The sequence below is a fragment of the Coffea eugenioides genome, chromosome 4 (genome assembly GCF_003713205.1).
Source record: "Coffea eugenioides isolate CCC68of chromosome 4, Ceug_1.0, whole genome shotgun sequence".
In the NCBI taxonomy this organism is placed as follows: domain Eukaryota; kingdom Viridiplantae; phylum Streptophyta; class Magnoliopsida; order Gentianales; family Rubiaceae; genus Coffea; species Coffea eugenioides.
The window spans coordinates 28,313,688-28,326,627 of NC_040038.1; the positions used below are offsets into that span (position 1 = coordinate 28,313,688).

General features: G+C 36.2%; 1 long non-coding RNA gene across 1 annotated transcript; it reads left to right on the forward strand.

Annotated features, from left to right (window-relative positions):
• Positions 1-391: 391 nt before the first annotated feature.
• On the forward strand, positions 392-1,318 carry LOC113767612. The gene is made up of 3 exons (XR_003468035.1): positions 392-467; positions 1,024-1,137; positions 1,230-1,318. It is a non-coding gene; the product is annotated as an uncharacterized LOC113767612 (long non-coding RNA).
• Positions 1,319-12,940: the final 11,622 nt, after the last annotated feature.

Sequence of the window (12,940 nt, forward strand, 5' to 3'; positions counted from 1 at the left end):
GTTACAGGAGGTGGTGGCGGAGGGAAAGTCTCAGCTGGCAAGATTTTGCTTGACCGAGTAGAAATGCAAAGCAGAGGTTTGGAAATGGGGTCAGCTGACAAGGGAAACTTTGCGGAATCAACTGCAAATCAGACACCAGAAGATGTGCTTCGCATTTTCATGATGAAGGAGTTTATGGGTAGGCGTTTTGCTGATGACTTGATACTTCCTCAGATTAAGCATGGCATCAAAACCAAGTAAATGGTGGCAATAAGGTCTTTGATCATTAAAAGTAAGGCTTTGGTCTTTCCTACTGATGAAATAATATGCTTTGCTATTTCTGTAGTCTACTCTGGTGTGTTTCAGCAATATATATAAATAGTACTAGTAGTTTTTTCTTGCAAAAAAAAAAATTTGGGTGAAAGCTGGAGTTTAGAGCTTGAAGCTTGGGGAAAACGAGAAGTTAGGGATTGAAGGCATAGTTTGAGGTAATTTCAATATTTGTATCTAATCTTGCATTGCATGATAGACATGTTCGTGGCTATGGCTAGTTGCACCTTCTCTGTTTCTTGTCAGATTTAGTTTTTAGGTTCTTGAATCCCTTTTTGTTCTGGCTTTATAGATTTGTTGGATTTTCATGAATTGGTTATTTGTTAGTGACTTTTGGCTAGAGTGCTGTGAATCTTGTATTGTGTTCTATCTAAGCTATGAAAATTTGTCTACCCTTTTGTACATATACCTTTTTGTATATATATATTGTGGCTGATTTTGCTATCTTCAAAATCTGGTGTTGTTTTGTGTACTTCGTTGTCATGGTTTTCCATCTTGACATGTTTGCAAGATGTTTCTCTGATAAAGGATTACCTTATGTGATTCATAAGGTAATTTTTTGCTTCTTGTAGAGAGCTAAATTTGCCTCTTGAACCTTAATCTCATAATTAATAGTAGCCTTGCTAAGTTGTTTAGCCTTTAGTTGCTCAATCTTGGCCAATGCATTTTTCCTCTCAACTTCCTTTTGTAACTCTGCCTCCCTAATAGCTGCAGCTTTTTCAGCCTCCACTTCAGCCATCTTTGCCTGCTAAGCCCATCCAGCCTTTCTGGTAGCTAGAAGAGCATTGGCTTCAGCAACATCAGCCTTCCTTTGATTCTCAGCAAAAGGTTGTTCATCCAACTAGCAACATCAGCACCATTTCATGCTTAAATTGGTGGTCAGAGAAGCTTAAATAACCAGTTCTCTTCTCCATTTTCAGGTTAAAGAGCTTGAGAGAAGATTAATTGAAGAGCAGGAACATGACTTAAGGCTATTTCACTTCGTCAGAAGGTGATGCTTACTCTCTTTCATATGTTTCTTCCACACAGAATATTAGAAAGTATGTGTACAAAAAACCAAACCAAGATACCCAAACTAATTCGAAGTATCTATGTAAAATAATTTTGTGTTCTACCAATTGAAAGATATTGGAGGGATGATATTGGAATTGCATTAGTGTAGATGCAAATAATGTTGGGAACACAGGGCTTGCTAGCATTATTCATACTTCTCTTGTAGCATAGTTGGTCAAACACATAACTTCATGCCAAACATCTTACTTTTAAAAGTTAGACATGATAATAAATTGAAGAGTAGCTAAATCCAAATTAAACTCAAACTTGCTAGACTATTGTCTACTGCTTTAGTGCCTAAAGGAGTCAGATTTTGTCTATGACCAAAGTGCATTTCCAAATAATGTTGGACATTTTTAGACCAACTCGGGGCACTAAATAGTTATAATATTATTAAAGCAGTACCTAGTTTTAATTGCAACAAATGATGTGAAAATTTTAATAACTGGATTTGTCAAACATTTGAGGTTGTTAGGGTATTTTTTTTTTATAGTCTAAGTAATTAATGGTTGAATGTTCTTGCACTTGATTAATTTTGTTGAAGAAACTCTCTACTTTGCAATGATGTCTACTATTTTCTAACATTTTTTAGTTTGACAATGGCAGTAGTAGCATAAAAAAGAGTAGCAACCTCATTAGCATCTAGATTCAAGGTTAGCACTTGAATTTTTTCTGTACTTTTATGCTATGCAGTGGGCTATAATTGTGAAGTATGCATATTTTTGGCTTCTTCAATTTTTGTTAATGCTTAGATAAGTTTGAATAGGCTTGTATGATTTGACCTTCTGCTTGATAGCATGTAATGAACAAAATAAGCTCAGTTGTTTGCTATTTTGGTCTATGATGTCGTGTTTAAAATTTTCCAACCTAATATTATTCTGCTTATCCATAAAATGGTTGTGTAGTTAAGTACTAGAGCACCACACTCTATTCTTATGTTCTGGATTTGTAACTCTATGACATGGACAAAAATTGGATGACACTTGATAATAGAAAGGATGAGTCTTATAAACTTGCAATGGCTGCTTTCCTTAAATTTGCATATTCTTAGAAGGCAAAACATGAAATTCTGATATGAAATTCAGAAGGATATTAATCAAGATGGGGATGAAGAAAGGGATAGTGATATTGAAAATTTAAATGATATGTTCAATGACATAGGCACTGCACAATGGAGGGGGGGGAATTGGTTCAATCGGGAAGAACATAGTGGAGAGAGGTTGAATATTAATGAAAGTGAAACTGATACCTTTATATGATTGTTGGAAGATGCAAAACAAGAGCTCTATCCAGGCAACCAGTTTTACTCCAAGCTGATTAAGAACTTGCAGGAGCAGCAACTTGAAACAAGAGGGCTATATGAGGATTTGATTGCCCAAATGAAAGAGTTGTTTAAGACAATTTATGCTATCACTTAAGGCAGCTTATGCTATCACTTGCTTATGTTTCGAATTTGCTGGCTATGCAAATATGTCTAACAAATAAGCTATTGGAAATAATTAATGATGTTCTCTTTATTTTGGTTGAAACTCTATTTTGACTGATTCTTTTACTTCTTATCAAGTTGACAGTAGTTGGAGTCTTGTTGTGTATGACTATTCATTCAAATTTAGTCGTATAAGGTTGTAATAGCATATTTTTCTGACTTAAAGTCTATTCTAATGCATATAATACTTTATTTTCAATGCAGTCCAATTTGATATTGATCATGAGGAGGCTGTTGGATATGATGATAAAGATGGTTGTAGTCTGACATTAGTGGTGCAATCTATGCTTTAGTTTAGAAATCTAGTACTCTATTTTTTTGGCAAGGATATGTATTAGCCATTAATGCTTGAACTGATTATGTGGGCTTTGGGACCCAATATTTTTGGTTGACTTCTAGTTCGATGAATTTACAGATGTTTGTGGCTCATATATTAATTTGTGACTTCATTCTACATTAATTTTGCCTTTTGTAAAATTGAATGTTCCGCTATAATTTATTGGAAATGCTATATTCATAATGGTCAATTTCAGCTCTTCAAAACAAAGCTGATTTTCAAGTTCACTAAGTGATGACTATTATTGTCACTGAATAATGGGACTGATAGTGACAAACTCAGGTCGTCACTGTAGACTTAAAATTTGTGACAACTTTTGCTACATTTATGACAAAAATATATGTAAAATAGTGACAAGAAAAGTCATCACAGAATGATATCTTTTAATGAGGACTTTTCCCTTGTCATTGAATAATAAGATTTTGTGACGACTTTCGAAAGGTTGTCACATGGACCCATTTGTGACATAGAATCAGTGACAACCATGTGACAAACGGAAAAGTCATCACTGTATCTATATAATGACAACTTTGTGGCGTTTAGTGACGACTTTTTGTTGTCACAAAAGGCCAATTTTCTTGTAGTGTCGGTTGCAGACTGAAAGCAAAGAGAAACTAGAAATGTTTTCTTTTCCTCTCACTCGATTGTGTTTTGAGGTGAATGGGTGTGTCCAAATTTCTTTCTCAGTTTTGTTTCTAATGCTGGGTTGGTGAGAAGAGAATTGAACATATTTTCCTTCACTTGTGGCTGGTCATTCCGGATTTCACCTCATTCGATCATTGCATACTCAGCAGTTTGGATAGCAGATTCATTCAAGGCAGCTGTCCAAATGAGAGCTACCCACCGCCCCAAGTCAGCAGCCAAATTCCACTTATTTCCTCTCCACCGTTTGGTCTAGTAGCTAGTTTTGGTTGATATTTTCTGTGGAGGCCCCACTTCTCCCTAAGGCGAACCAGAGGGTTGGCGGGTTGCCTGCCTAGCTCTCGCTAGGACTCACGCAAGGAAACCGACTAAACCCCTCCGACGAATAACTTAAACCAAAACAAAGTTCGTCACCCGAACAAGCTAAACCTTTAAACGACCAGAATATTATGGACACATTAACTTCAGAGATAACATTGCCATTGGACGTCTGAACGTTCACTCTTAAGTACACCTCCAACCAGTTTAACACACAACTACATTTATACATTTCAAACCACAAAGTGAAATCATAAAATTCAAATACATTCATACAAATCAAAACAAAATTTAGGGTTTGCACTTTTCCAGCTTCAAGTGGCAACCCAAGACAAAAAAATACATAGTCCGATTCAAAACAACATTCACAAAAACTAAAGGCAGACTTCAAATATCTCGAATGCCAAAACCTGTTCAGTAAAACAAATAACGTGGGGTGAGCTAAAGCTCAGTGGTGCTCCAAACATGCAATCATATAAAACAAATAGCAAATAAAAACCCCAAGCTTAAATTCAACAAGTAGGAAAGCGTTTAACAGCACAGAGTAGGATACAGGGCTCTCAGGAGCCATTTTCCACGAACTTGATCAAAATTAATCGCAGTTGACCCTCCGTCAACTCTCACTATCTAAAGTCCATGTAGTTTTTTTTTTTTTTTAACACGCTCCAACCAACTTACTCCCACCGGGCCCGTCCTTCACACGAGAGAGTTTGGTATTACTCGAGTATACCTTTTATAGCCTAGTCGAGGGATTCACCCAACGACGTCACAAAAGTGGTTACCAAGTCAGGATAAAGAGGCCCTCCCACCCTAAGGTGTGGTACATTCCCCTGCCTGGTGGATTAGTTGACGAGTCCACGCTCCAGTCAACAATTGCCAGGACGCTCCAGTCAACAATTGCCAGGTTTTGGTACTTGAGTTAGGATAAGAGGCCCTCCCACCCTCAGGTGTGGTACATTCCCCTATTCAGTACTTAACTAGTGCAAGCAAGATATTCGAGAAAACATTTCAAGCAATTCACCACTCGAAAGGCTAGTGCGATAAAGTACACACTGTCCTCTTCGATGGATCAGAAAAAAAAAACCACATTCCAATTATCACATAACAGTCAAGAAAGCACTTTAACAAGATAAAACGTAGAACAAGCAAGGACACTCACCCAAAAGTGAAGCTCAAAAGTCAAGCTGGGAATCGAAGTCCACGTCCTCGCTAAACCCTAAAAGACCAAGTTTTAAATCTATAAGTTTTACTATACAAGTTCTTGATTTATATATAAAAGATTATCTGGTATATAACTAGTTCATTTACTCGAGATAAATCAACAATTCTCTTAAAAATTAAAACTAATAAAAGTGATAGAATATTTCGTATGATTTCTTTAAAGATACCTTTCTTTCTAGAGGGTAACTAAAATCAATTTAATTCAAACAAGTTTTCTTGCCGAACAAGTTTTCTATGCCTTTCAATTAAAATTATTAAAATCTAGTGTTTTTAACAATTTCCCTCTAAAACATCTATCCAGAAATAATTTTATGAAAAATTTAGAGTTTGGAAGTTAATGCAATTATTTCTTAAAAGTAATAAAGCTAGCTTAAGCAAAGAAAAGAATCAACAAGTTAGCAAGGGTTTAAAAGTCCCGACACCCGAATTTTTAGCACTATCGTACTATACTCAATTCCTATAGCTCGATACTAGGACAAAATACTTCAATAAAGCCTGGTCAACAGTTCTCGAATTCAAAGGATCAAAACGGACCTCACGATTCCAATTCATTTGCACATTATATTCCAAGTCGCCAATAGAGCAAAATCGCAATTCAAACATCAATTTCACAAGAGTTTCATCAATCATTAGCTCTTGACAACAAACAATCACTTCCTACTACAATTCAATCAGAATTTCAACCCAAAACAAAAAGAAAAGTCACGGCCAACTTAACTCACACACAACTCTAGAAATTCAGATTTTTCCATTGTTTCGACAACCAAGAAGATTCCTGCAATGTCAATTCAAGATGTCCATCAAATCTCCATCTTTTACTTGCTTGAAACACTAAATACATAGCTCATAATCTGTCCAACCTAAACCAAAACAAATAATACACAATTCTAGAAAATAATCTCACCAAAAGCCTCAACTAATTCCGCCAGCAACCATATACAATTTCCAGCAATATAACAGTTTAACTTATAGTGCTTTGTCCATAATTTTCTTCAGTTTTTTTTTTCAACTCAACATGCAAAAGGTGATTAGCAAGCTACACGCTAATCTTAAACATCCAGTATGAAAATCTCAGCTGAATTTCGAAGGAAAATTGATCAAATGCTCAACCCCCTTCTCTCGGCCATGCTGGAAAATTTTTTACGGCTACCCAGCTCTTGAAATACAGATTTCTCAGGTTTCTTTTGTTAAATTTAGCATGCAAGGGTTTGTTATTAAGCTGCAGAGTACTTTCAGCAAAGATCTAAAGTTTACAGCCAAGGAAAAATGGAAAACAACACTGGTTTAGTTGCTAATCCCCCCTTCGGCCATATTTTCAGTTTTCTCACAGCAGTCAACCAAATCCACATTTTCCTCAAATAATATCTTCAATTTATGTTCAAATCTTTCATGCATGTTCCGATCAAGCCAAAATATGATATGTATTACAGTTTGACATAGAGGTTCAAGGCCAGAATTCATAAGGATAGCTGGAAATCTCACCATTTCCTTCACTCGGACAACCTGGAAAAATTTCCAGCAAATAACTTCCCTCGGGTGGCTTGCATGCAAGCAGATTTTGTATCCCTTCAATTTTCTTACTTACTCACGGCTGATTAACCTCATGCAAAGCATGATCATCCCGTTTTTAGTTAGCTAAATACACAATTAAACTCAGATTACCACAAATTGACCAATTAAAGCTGCAATTTCCAGCTCACACTCTCGGCAACTCCAATTTCTTCAAAATCAGATTTCTTGTGACTTAATTTATCATCCAACCGCACCACCCTCACATGCATGCCCCTAAACAACTTCATCAACCTATAATCAACTAGTCTAAGTCCAGAATTTACCTCAGCTTAAGGCTCAAATCACGCGACCAGCAGCTGCAATTTTTCCTCTCCTCTCGGGCAGTCCAGAAATGCAGCTTGCCGGTTCTCTCTCTCTCTCTCTCTCTCCTTTGCTCAAGCTTGCAAACGAAATGGAGGAAGTTTGGCTCTCGGTCCTCTTCACCAGCTCGCGGATGGAATGAATGAACCAACAAGTCTCTCTCTTTTCTCTCTAGCTTACGGCAGAAAAAAGAAAATATGAAGAGCTCGGCTCTCCCTCACTCGACTCTCAGACAGTCCATGGTAGAAAAAGCAAATGAAATGGAAGTGTTGTGATGAGTGGTAGTTGATATAGTAGAGTGTGGTAGTGGGGTGTGAACCGGCACTATGGATGGTGGGGTGGTGGAGTAAGAAAATGGAACCGGCAAGATGGAAATGTTTGGATTTGAAGCTGGTTCAAGGAGGTTCCATAGCTGCATGGTTAATTTGAGATGGAGGAAGGCTAATTTGGTCTTTTAACATCTTGTCCGGCCTTCCACTTAAGTCATCATTCGTAAACTACTTCCAAAATTTTACCCCAAACGAAATTCGATAGCCTACTAGTGTACTAGTCTCGCAAAAATTAAGTTATCGAGATTCAACGTCCTAAGTGTAATTATAAAGGTTTTGACCTAAAATCGATCTCGTCTTAATTCTAGGTTCCCGTTGACACTTAACATTATTAACACTTAAGATTAGCTATCGAAATTCAAAGAATTAATATTAAAACAATAAAATACTCTACCTCAAGAAATATTAAGTTAACTTGGCAAAAATCAAATAATTCAATATTCTGCACAATTAAACTATTTGTAACCTAAAAAATATTTTTACCTACTTATTTAAGATCAACTAATAATAACATTTATTAAAAGTCTAAAATGCAAATGCAACAAGTATATATATATTTATATATATATATATATATATATATTTTCAAGGTTCTCACATTTTCATTTGATCATTCTTTAGCCACGGCAACTAATGCACCTTACTTCCTTAGGTTGCATGGTAGTTTAACCAAAATCCCAAGGTTGGCTTGGTATTTTCATTTTAGTTCGTTTGGTTGCCATGAATCCGTAATTTTATTGCCTCACATCTTGACTCAAAATTTTCGTTTGTTCTAATTTGTATGTATCTTGAAAAATTTTCCTTATATTTATCTAGTAGATTTTCGCGCATTTGGCTTTAAAGAAAATTAATTAGGCATGTACTTATTCAACTATATAATCACTTGAAATGTCACAATTTGCAATATGTCTATCATATCTTTATTTGATTCCTAAATTATTTCTACACCATTCTATCATTTTGCTTATTATTTTATTTATTTATTTTATTATTATTTCCTAAATTTTCAATTTTATAGGAATTCAATTATGCATTTAATTTAACCATTTATTTGTTATATATAATGTTTCTAATAATAGATTAAATGTAATAAAATAAATTCGAAGTGTACACATAAATTTCCGAGCTCTCACACATGCTCCCTTAATTGATCTCTAAACACCTGATTCATCAAACTCTGGAAAGCAGCAGGAGCACTAGCCAACCCAAAGGGCATGACCTTGAACTCATAAAGGCCCTAGTGAGTTCTGAATGCTATCTTAGGAACATCTTCCACTTTGATTCTAATCTAAAAGTAGCCAACCCTTTGATATATTTTGGTTAAGTATCTAGATCCATGTAGCTCATCTAGAAATTCATCAATGAGTGTGAGGACCCGAAAAATTTCTTATTTTACCTTATTTTACTGGCTTATTTAAATATTTATTCATCCATTTTCTCCGAATAATTTATTTCAACCATTTTAAATCCACTTACATGGAACAATGTCTCACTTATATTTTTAAAACGTCCCATTAGCAAATTTAATTTTTCAGAGACTCGTTTAGTAAGGAATAATGAGTACATGTTTTTCGAGGAAATATTCGAATTGAGAGTGCAATAATCTTGGAGAATTAAGAATAATTAATAATAGACTAAGAAAAGTTAATTGAGGGATTATAGGTGAGTGAGTTCAAATTTTCGCTTTATCGCGCCCGCGTCGATAGTTTCTCGATAATCGTGCCAGTACACCTAAGTGGAGAGTTGAGAAATTAATACTAGACTATTAAGAGTGAATAATTACAGTGTTATAGGAAGTACCTTGGAGGATTAGTGCATGAGTGTATCAAACCCGAGAGAAAATGGTGGTACGAAACTTTCACGCGATAACTATTCAAAGTTGACTTTTGTAAGGCTTCTTGGTCACATTTTCTTCAAGCTTCCAAAGCAAGATTGATCACTCAAAACACTCTCTCTCTCACTCCTTGTTCAGCCAACCCAAAGAAAGAAAAGAAGGGAAGAAAGCTCTCTTCATCTTGCTCCAATTTTGCTTCCATTTCACTTGAAAATCTTCACCCAACTCACAAACCATTTGGAGATTAGTTCTAGGTTGGAGAAGACAACATCTTGTGGAGTTTCTTGGAGGATTTGTGGTGAAAAAATCTGAATTTTCATCTAGGGTTAGAGGTAACCCTTTAACTCTTCTAGTCTTTCCATTTTCTTCAAGAATCATGGTTAGTTTTGCATGGGTTTGAAACCCCGAGCAAGAAATAGGCTAAGGGACTTGAAGAGTTTCATTTTTTGCCTAAATCTCTAGGCTAGCAGTCTTGAGGTGGATTATAGGTAGCTGACTTGAGGATTAAAATGCCTGATTATTGTGTTTATGTGTTATATGAGAGGATTACGGTTAGAAAGTGGAGAGAAAGTTGGAAAATTGTGTGAGATTAGAGTTAGCCGAAAATTCTGCCCATGTTGCTCTGTTTTAATTCAAAATTTTGATGCTTGTTTGGCTCTGAAATTGATGGTTATATGTTGTATATTGTGTGTCAAATGTGCCTTGCAAAAATCGTTTCATTTGGTTGCTCAAAACTGGGGTTTTTGAAAAAGAAAGAAATCTGGAATAGGTGATCAGTGTAGCAGAACAGTAGTTATTTGTCTGAAGATATCTCTTTGTACAAAAGTCAAAATCAAGTATCATTTGTGGCATTTGAAACTAGACATTCATAGTTTTCTAACGGTATAAAAATCACCTGCTAGTTCGAACTGAGTGAACCGTAGTGATTCAGCAAAGTTGACTGTTCTGTTGTGACTGTCTGTCCGAGAGGAATGGAGAAGCTGCATCTTGTGGCTCGATTTTGTCCCATTTTTGAAATGATGTCTTCTGATGAATTGTAGCATTTTAAACCTAGTTTCCAATGCCATAAACCACTCTCAATTTGGATTTGTATAGAGTTAGAGATGGTTTGATTTCGAAAATGTAACAAAGCTGGAAACTGGAAACTTTTCCTTTCTTGTTGGCCGAATGGTCAAATTTGTTTTGGGATGTTATGTTTCGAAAATTTTAGTGTCAATTGCTTATTAAATGTTTCTGAAACTTTGATTTCAACATTTGAGCAAATTGGGGCTGATTTCATTGGATAAAACTTTTGAAAAAGAAAGAGAAGTAGGAAGGCAGATTAGCCTTGAAATATTTCACGAACTTTGGTCGTTTCGTTAACTACCTTCCCGTGTAAGTTTTTTCCTAAATTTTGATAGAGAAGTAACCCATATATGGAAGTTTAAATTTACCAAATTTGGTGTAATTTCAATCCTATTTCGATGCTCAAATAATGCCCCAAAGATTACTGTTTAAATTTGGAAATTCACTGATTAGATTACAAAAATCAACCGACTTCAAACTGTTATATCTTGTTACTCAAAACTCCGAATTTAGTTCTGCTTGTTGTGTTTGAAACTTTGTATGAGACTCTTATTTTGTTATGAATTTCAAAGGCTGATTCATTTTCTATGAATTTTTTCGAATTTCCAAACATCGCCGAAAAACCAAGATTGGTTCTGTCTTACTTGTTTAAATCAGCAACTTTGAGCCGAAAAACGAATGCTTTCCGTTTAGAATCTTGGAAAAGTGTCTTATGGAAAATTTTAGTACTTTGAATCTAGTTTCCAATTGTATAACTTTTTCCATTTTTGGACGTACTGAACTCAAGATTTGATTTTACCAAAATTATTGCTCAAAGCTGAAAATTCATGATTTCTTGGGAAATGAGTTTTTGAGAACCTTTCACTGTCTTTTGATATTGATAGATCGTTTTAAACTCTATTTCATGGAGGATGCGAGTTTCTCTTGTGACATTAAATCCTCACTTTTGAATCTCGATTTTCGCGAAATTTAAAGCTCTTTTAAGACGATGTCTTAAGTCTTAAATGTATATACTTTCGTCCTTAATTGATAATGGTTGTGTGAATTGGTGAGTGATAGTTAATCGTTATTTCTTCAGGTGCTCAAGAGGATCTTGAAGAGAATCTCAGAGTGGACCACTAAAGATCTTATTTTGTACTTACTCATTAGTTTTGAATTGGTGAGTGTCAAGTGCATGAATAGTTGTCAATTATGTGAATTGGTTCTTGTTGATTGTGTGATTTACAATTGCCGAGTTGAGTGTGTACTTTATCGCACTCGTTCTCTTTTAATTGATTATATAATTGAATTGCTCATACTTGAATTTATGATTGTGGTTGAATATGCTGATTGGAGTGAATCTCATCGGCTTATAATTTGCTAAGTGAAACAAGTGAAATACTACAATAGTGAATTATGCTATGTTTGCATATGTCGATTGGAGTGAATCTCATCGACTCATAATAGTAATTTGGGGGACGCCCAAACTCATCAGCCGACCTTGCGACTCGAGCCGGCATGGGCTTGGTCGTAAAGCTTGGTGAGCCATGAGAATATCATAAGCTTGATCTATTTGAGAGATCTCGCTTGGCATACTGGAGTAGTATCGCCATTTATAGCTGAAGAGCGGGCTCGAGACAGGGGGTGTAACGGTGAACGGGATTGAAGAGTAAGCGGAGTTGTACGGACTTAATACCTACCTGGTTGACGGAGTGTCAACATGTGACAGCCCCACCTCCCCCTAAGGCGAACCAGAGGGTTCGGCGGACCGCCTGCCCAGCTCTCGCCGGGACTCAGTCGAACCTCAATCAAATCCGAAATAAAACCACAAGATCAAACGAAATAACAATCCAAAATTTAAAGAGAAACTTATATACATTTCTATCTCAAAAAGAAGTACAAATATCGAATATACAAAGGTTCTCAATTCGTCATACATCCAGCCCGTGCCAAGCACTAGGGCGAGAACCATTACAAAACAAAAAAAACTAGACTAGGCTAACCTACACTGGGCTCTCGTCCTTGCTCGCATCCCCCTGTTAAGGAAAACAAAACTAAAGGGGTGAGCTAAAAGCTCAGTGAGGTTCCGAACACATATTCAACAACAAAGCCACTACATTAACCATCGATAATCAATAATTCAAGAAACATTTACAATGGAAAGCGATAATAACAAATACATTAAAAGGATATGGGCTCACAGGGAGCCATTTGTTTGTTCGTTCGTTCGTTCGTTCTCCTGTCATTCCCCTTATTCTTCCAATCATTTGAAAATGCATTTTTGTAAGTAAAACCCTCGTTCGATCGTTCATTTCATTCACCCCCTCCTGGACGTTGGCCAGGCTCTACCAACCTACAAGATAATACTCAAGTATACCAACGTTCACACCCAGGGTCACCATATCGCCCGACCGAGTCCGCTTCTGGCTCGAGTCGATCGGTAACGAAGGGCAGGGCCCAGTTCAGCCAAAAGGCTTACATCATGCACAACTAAT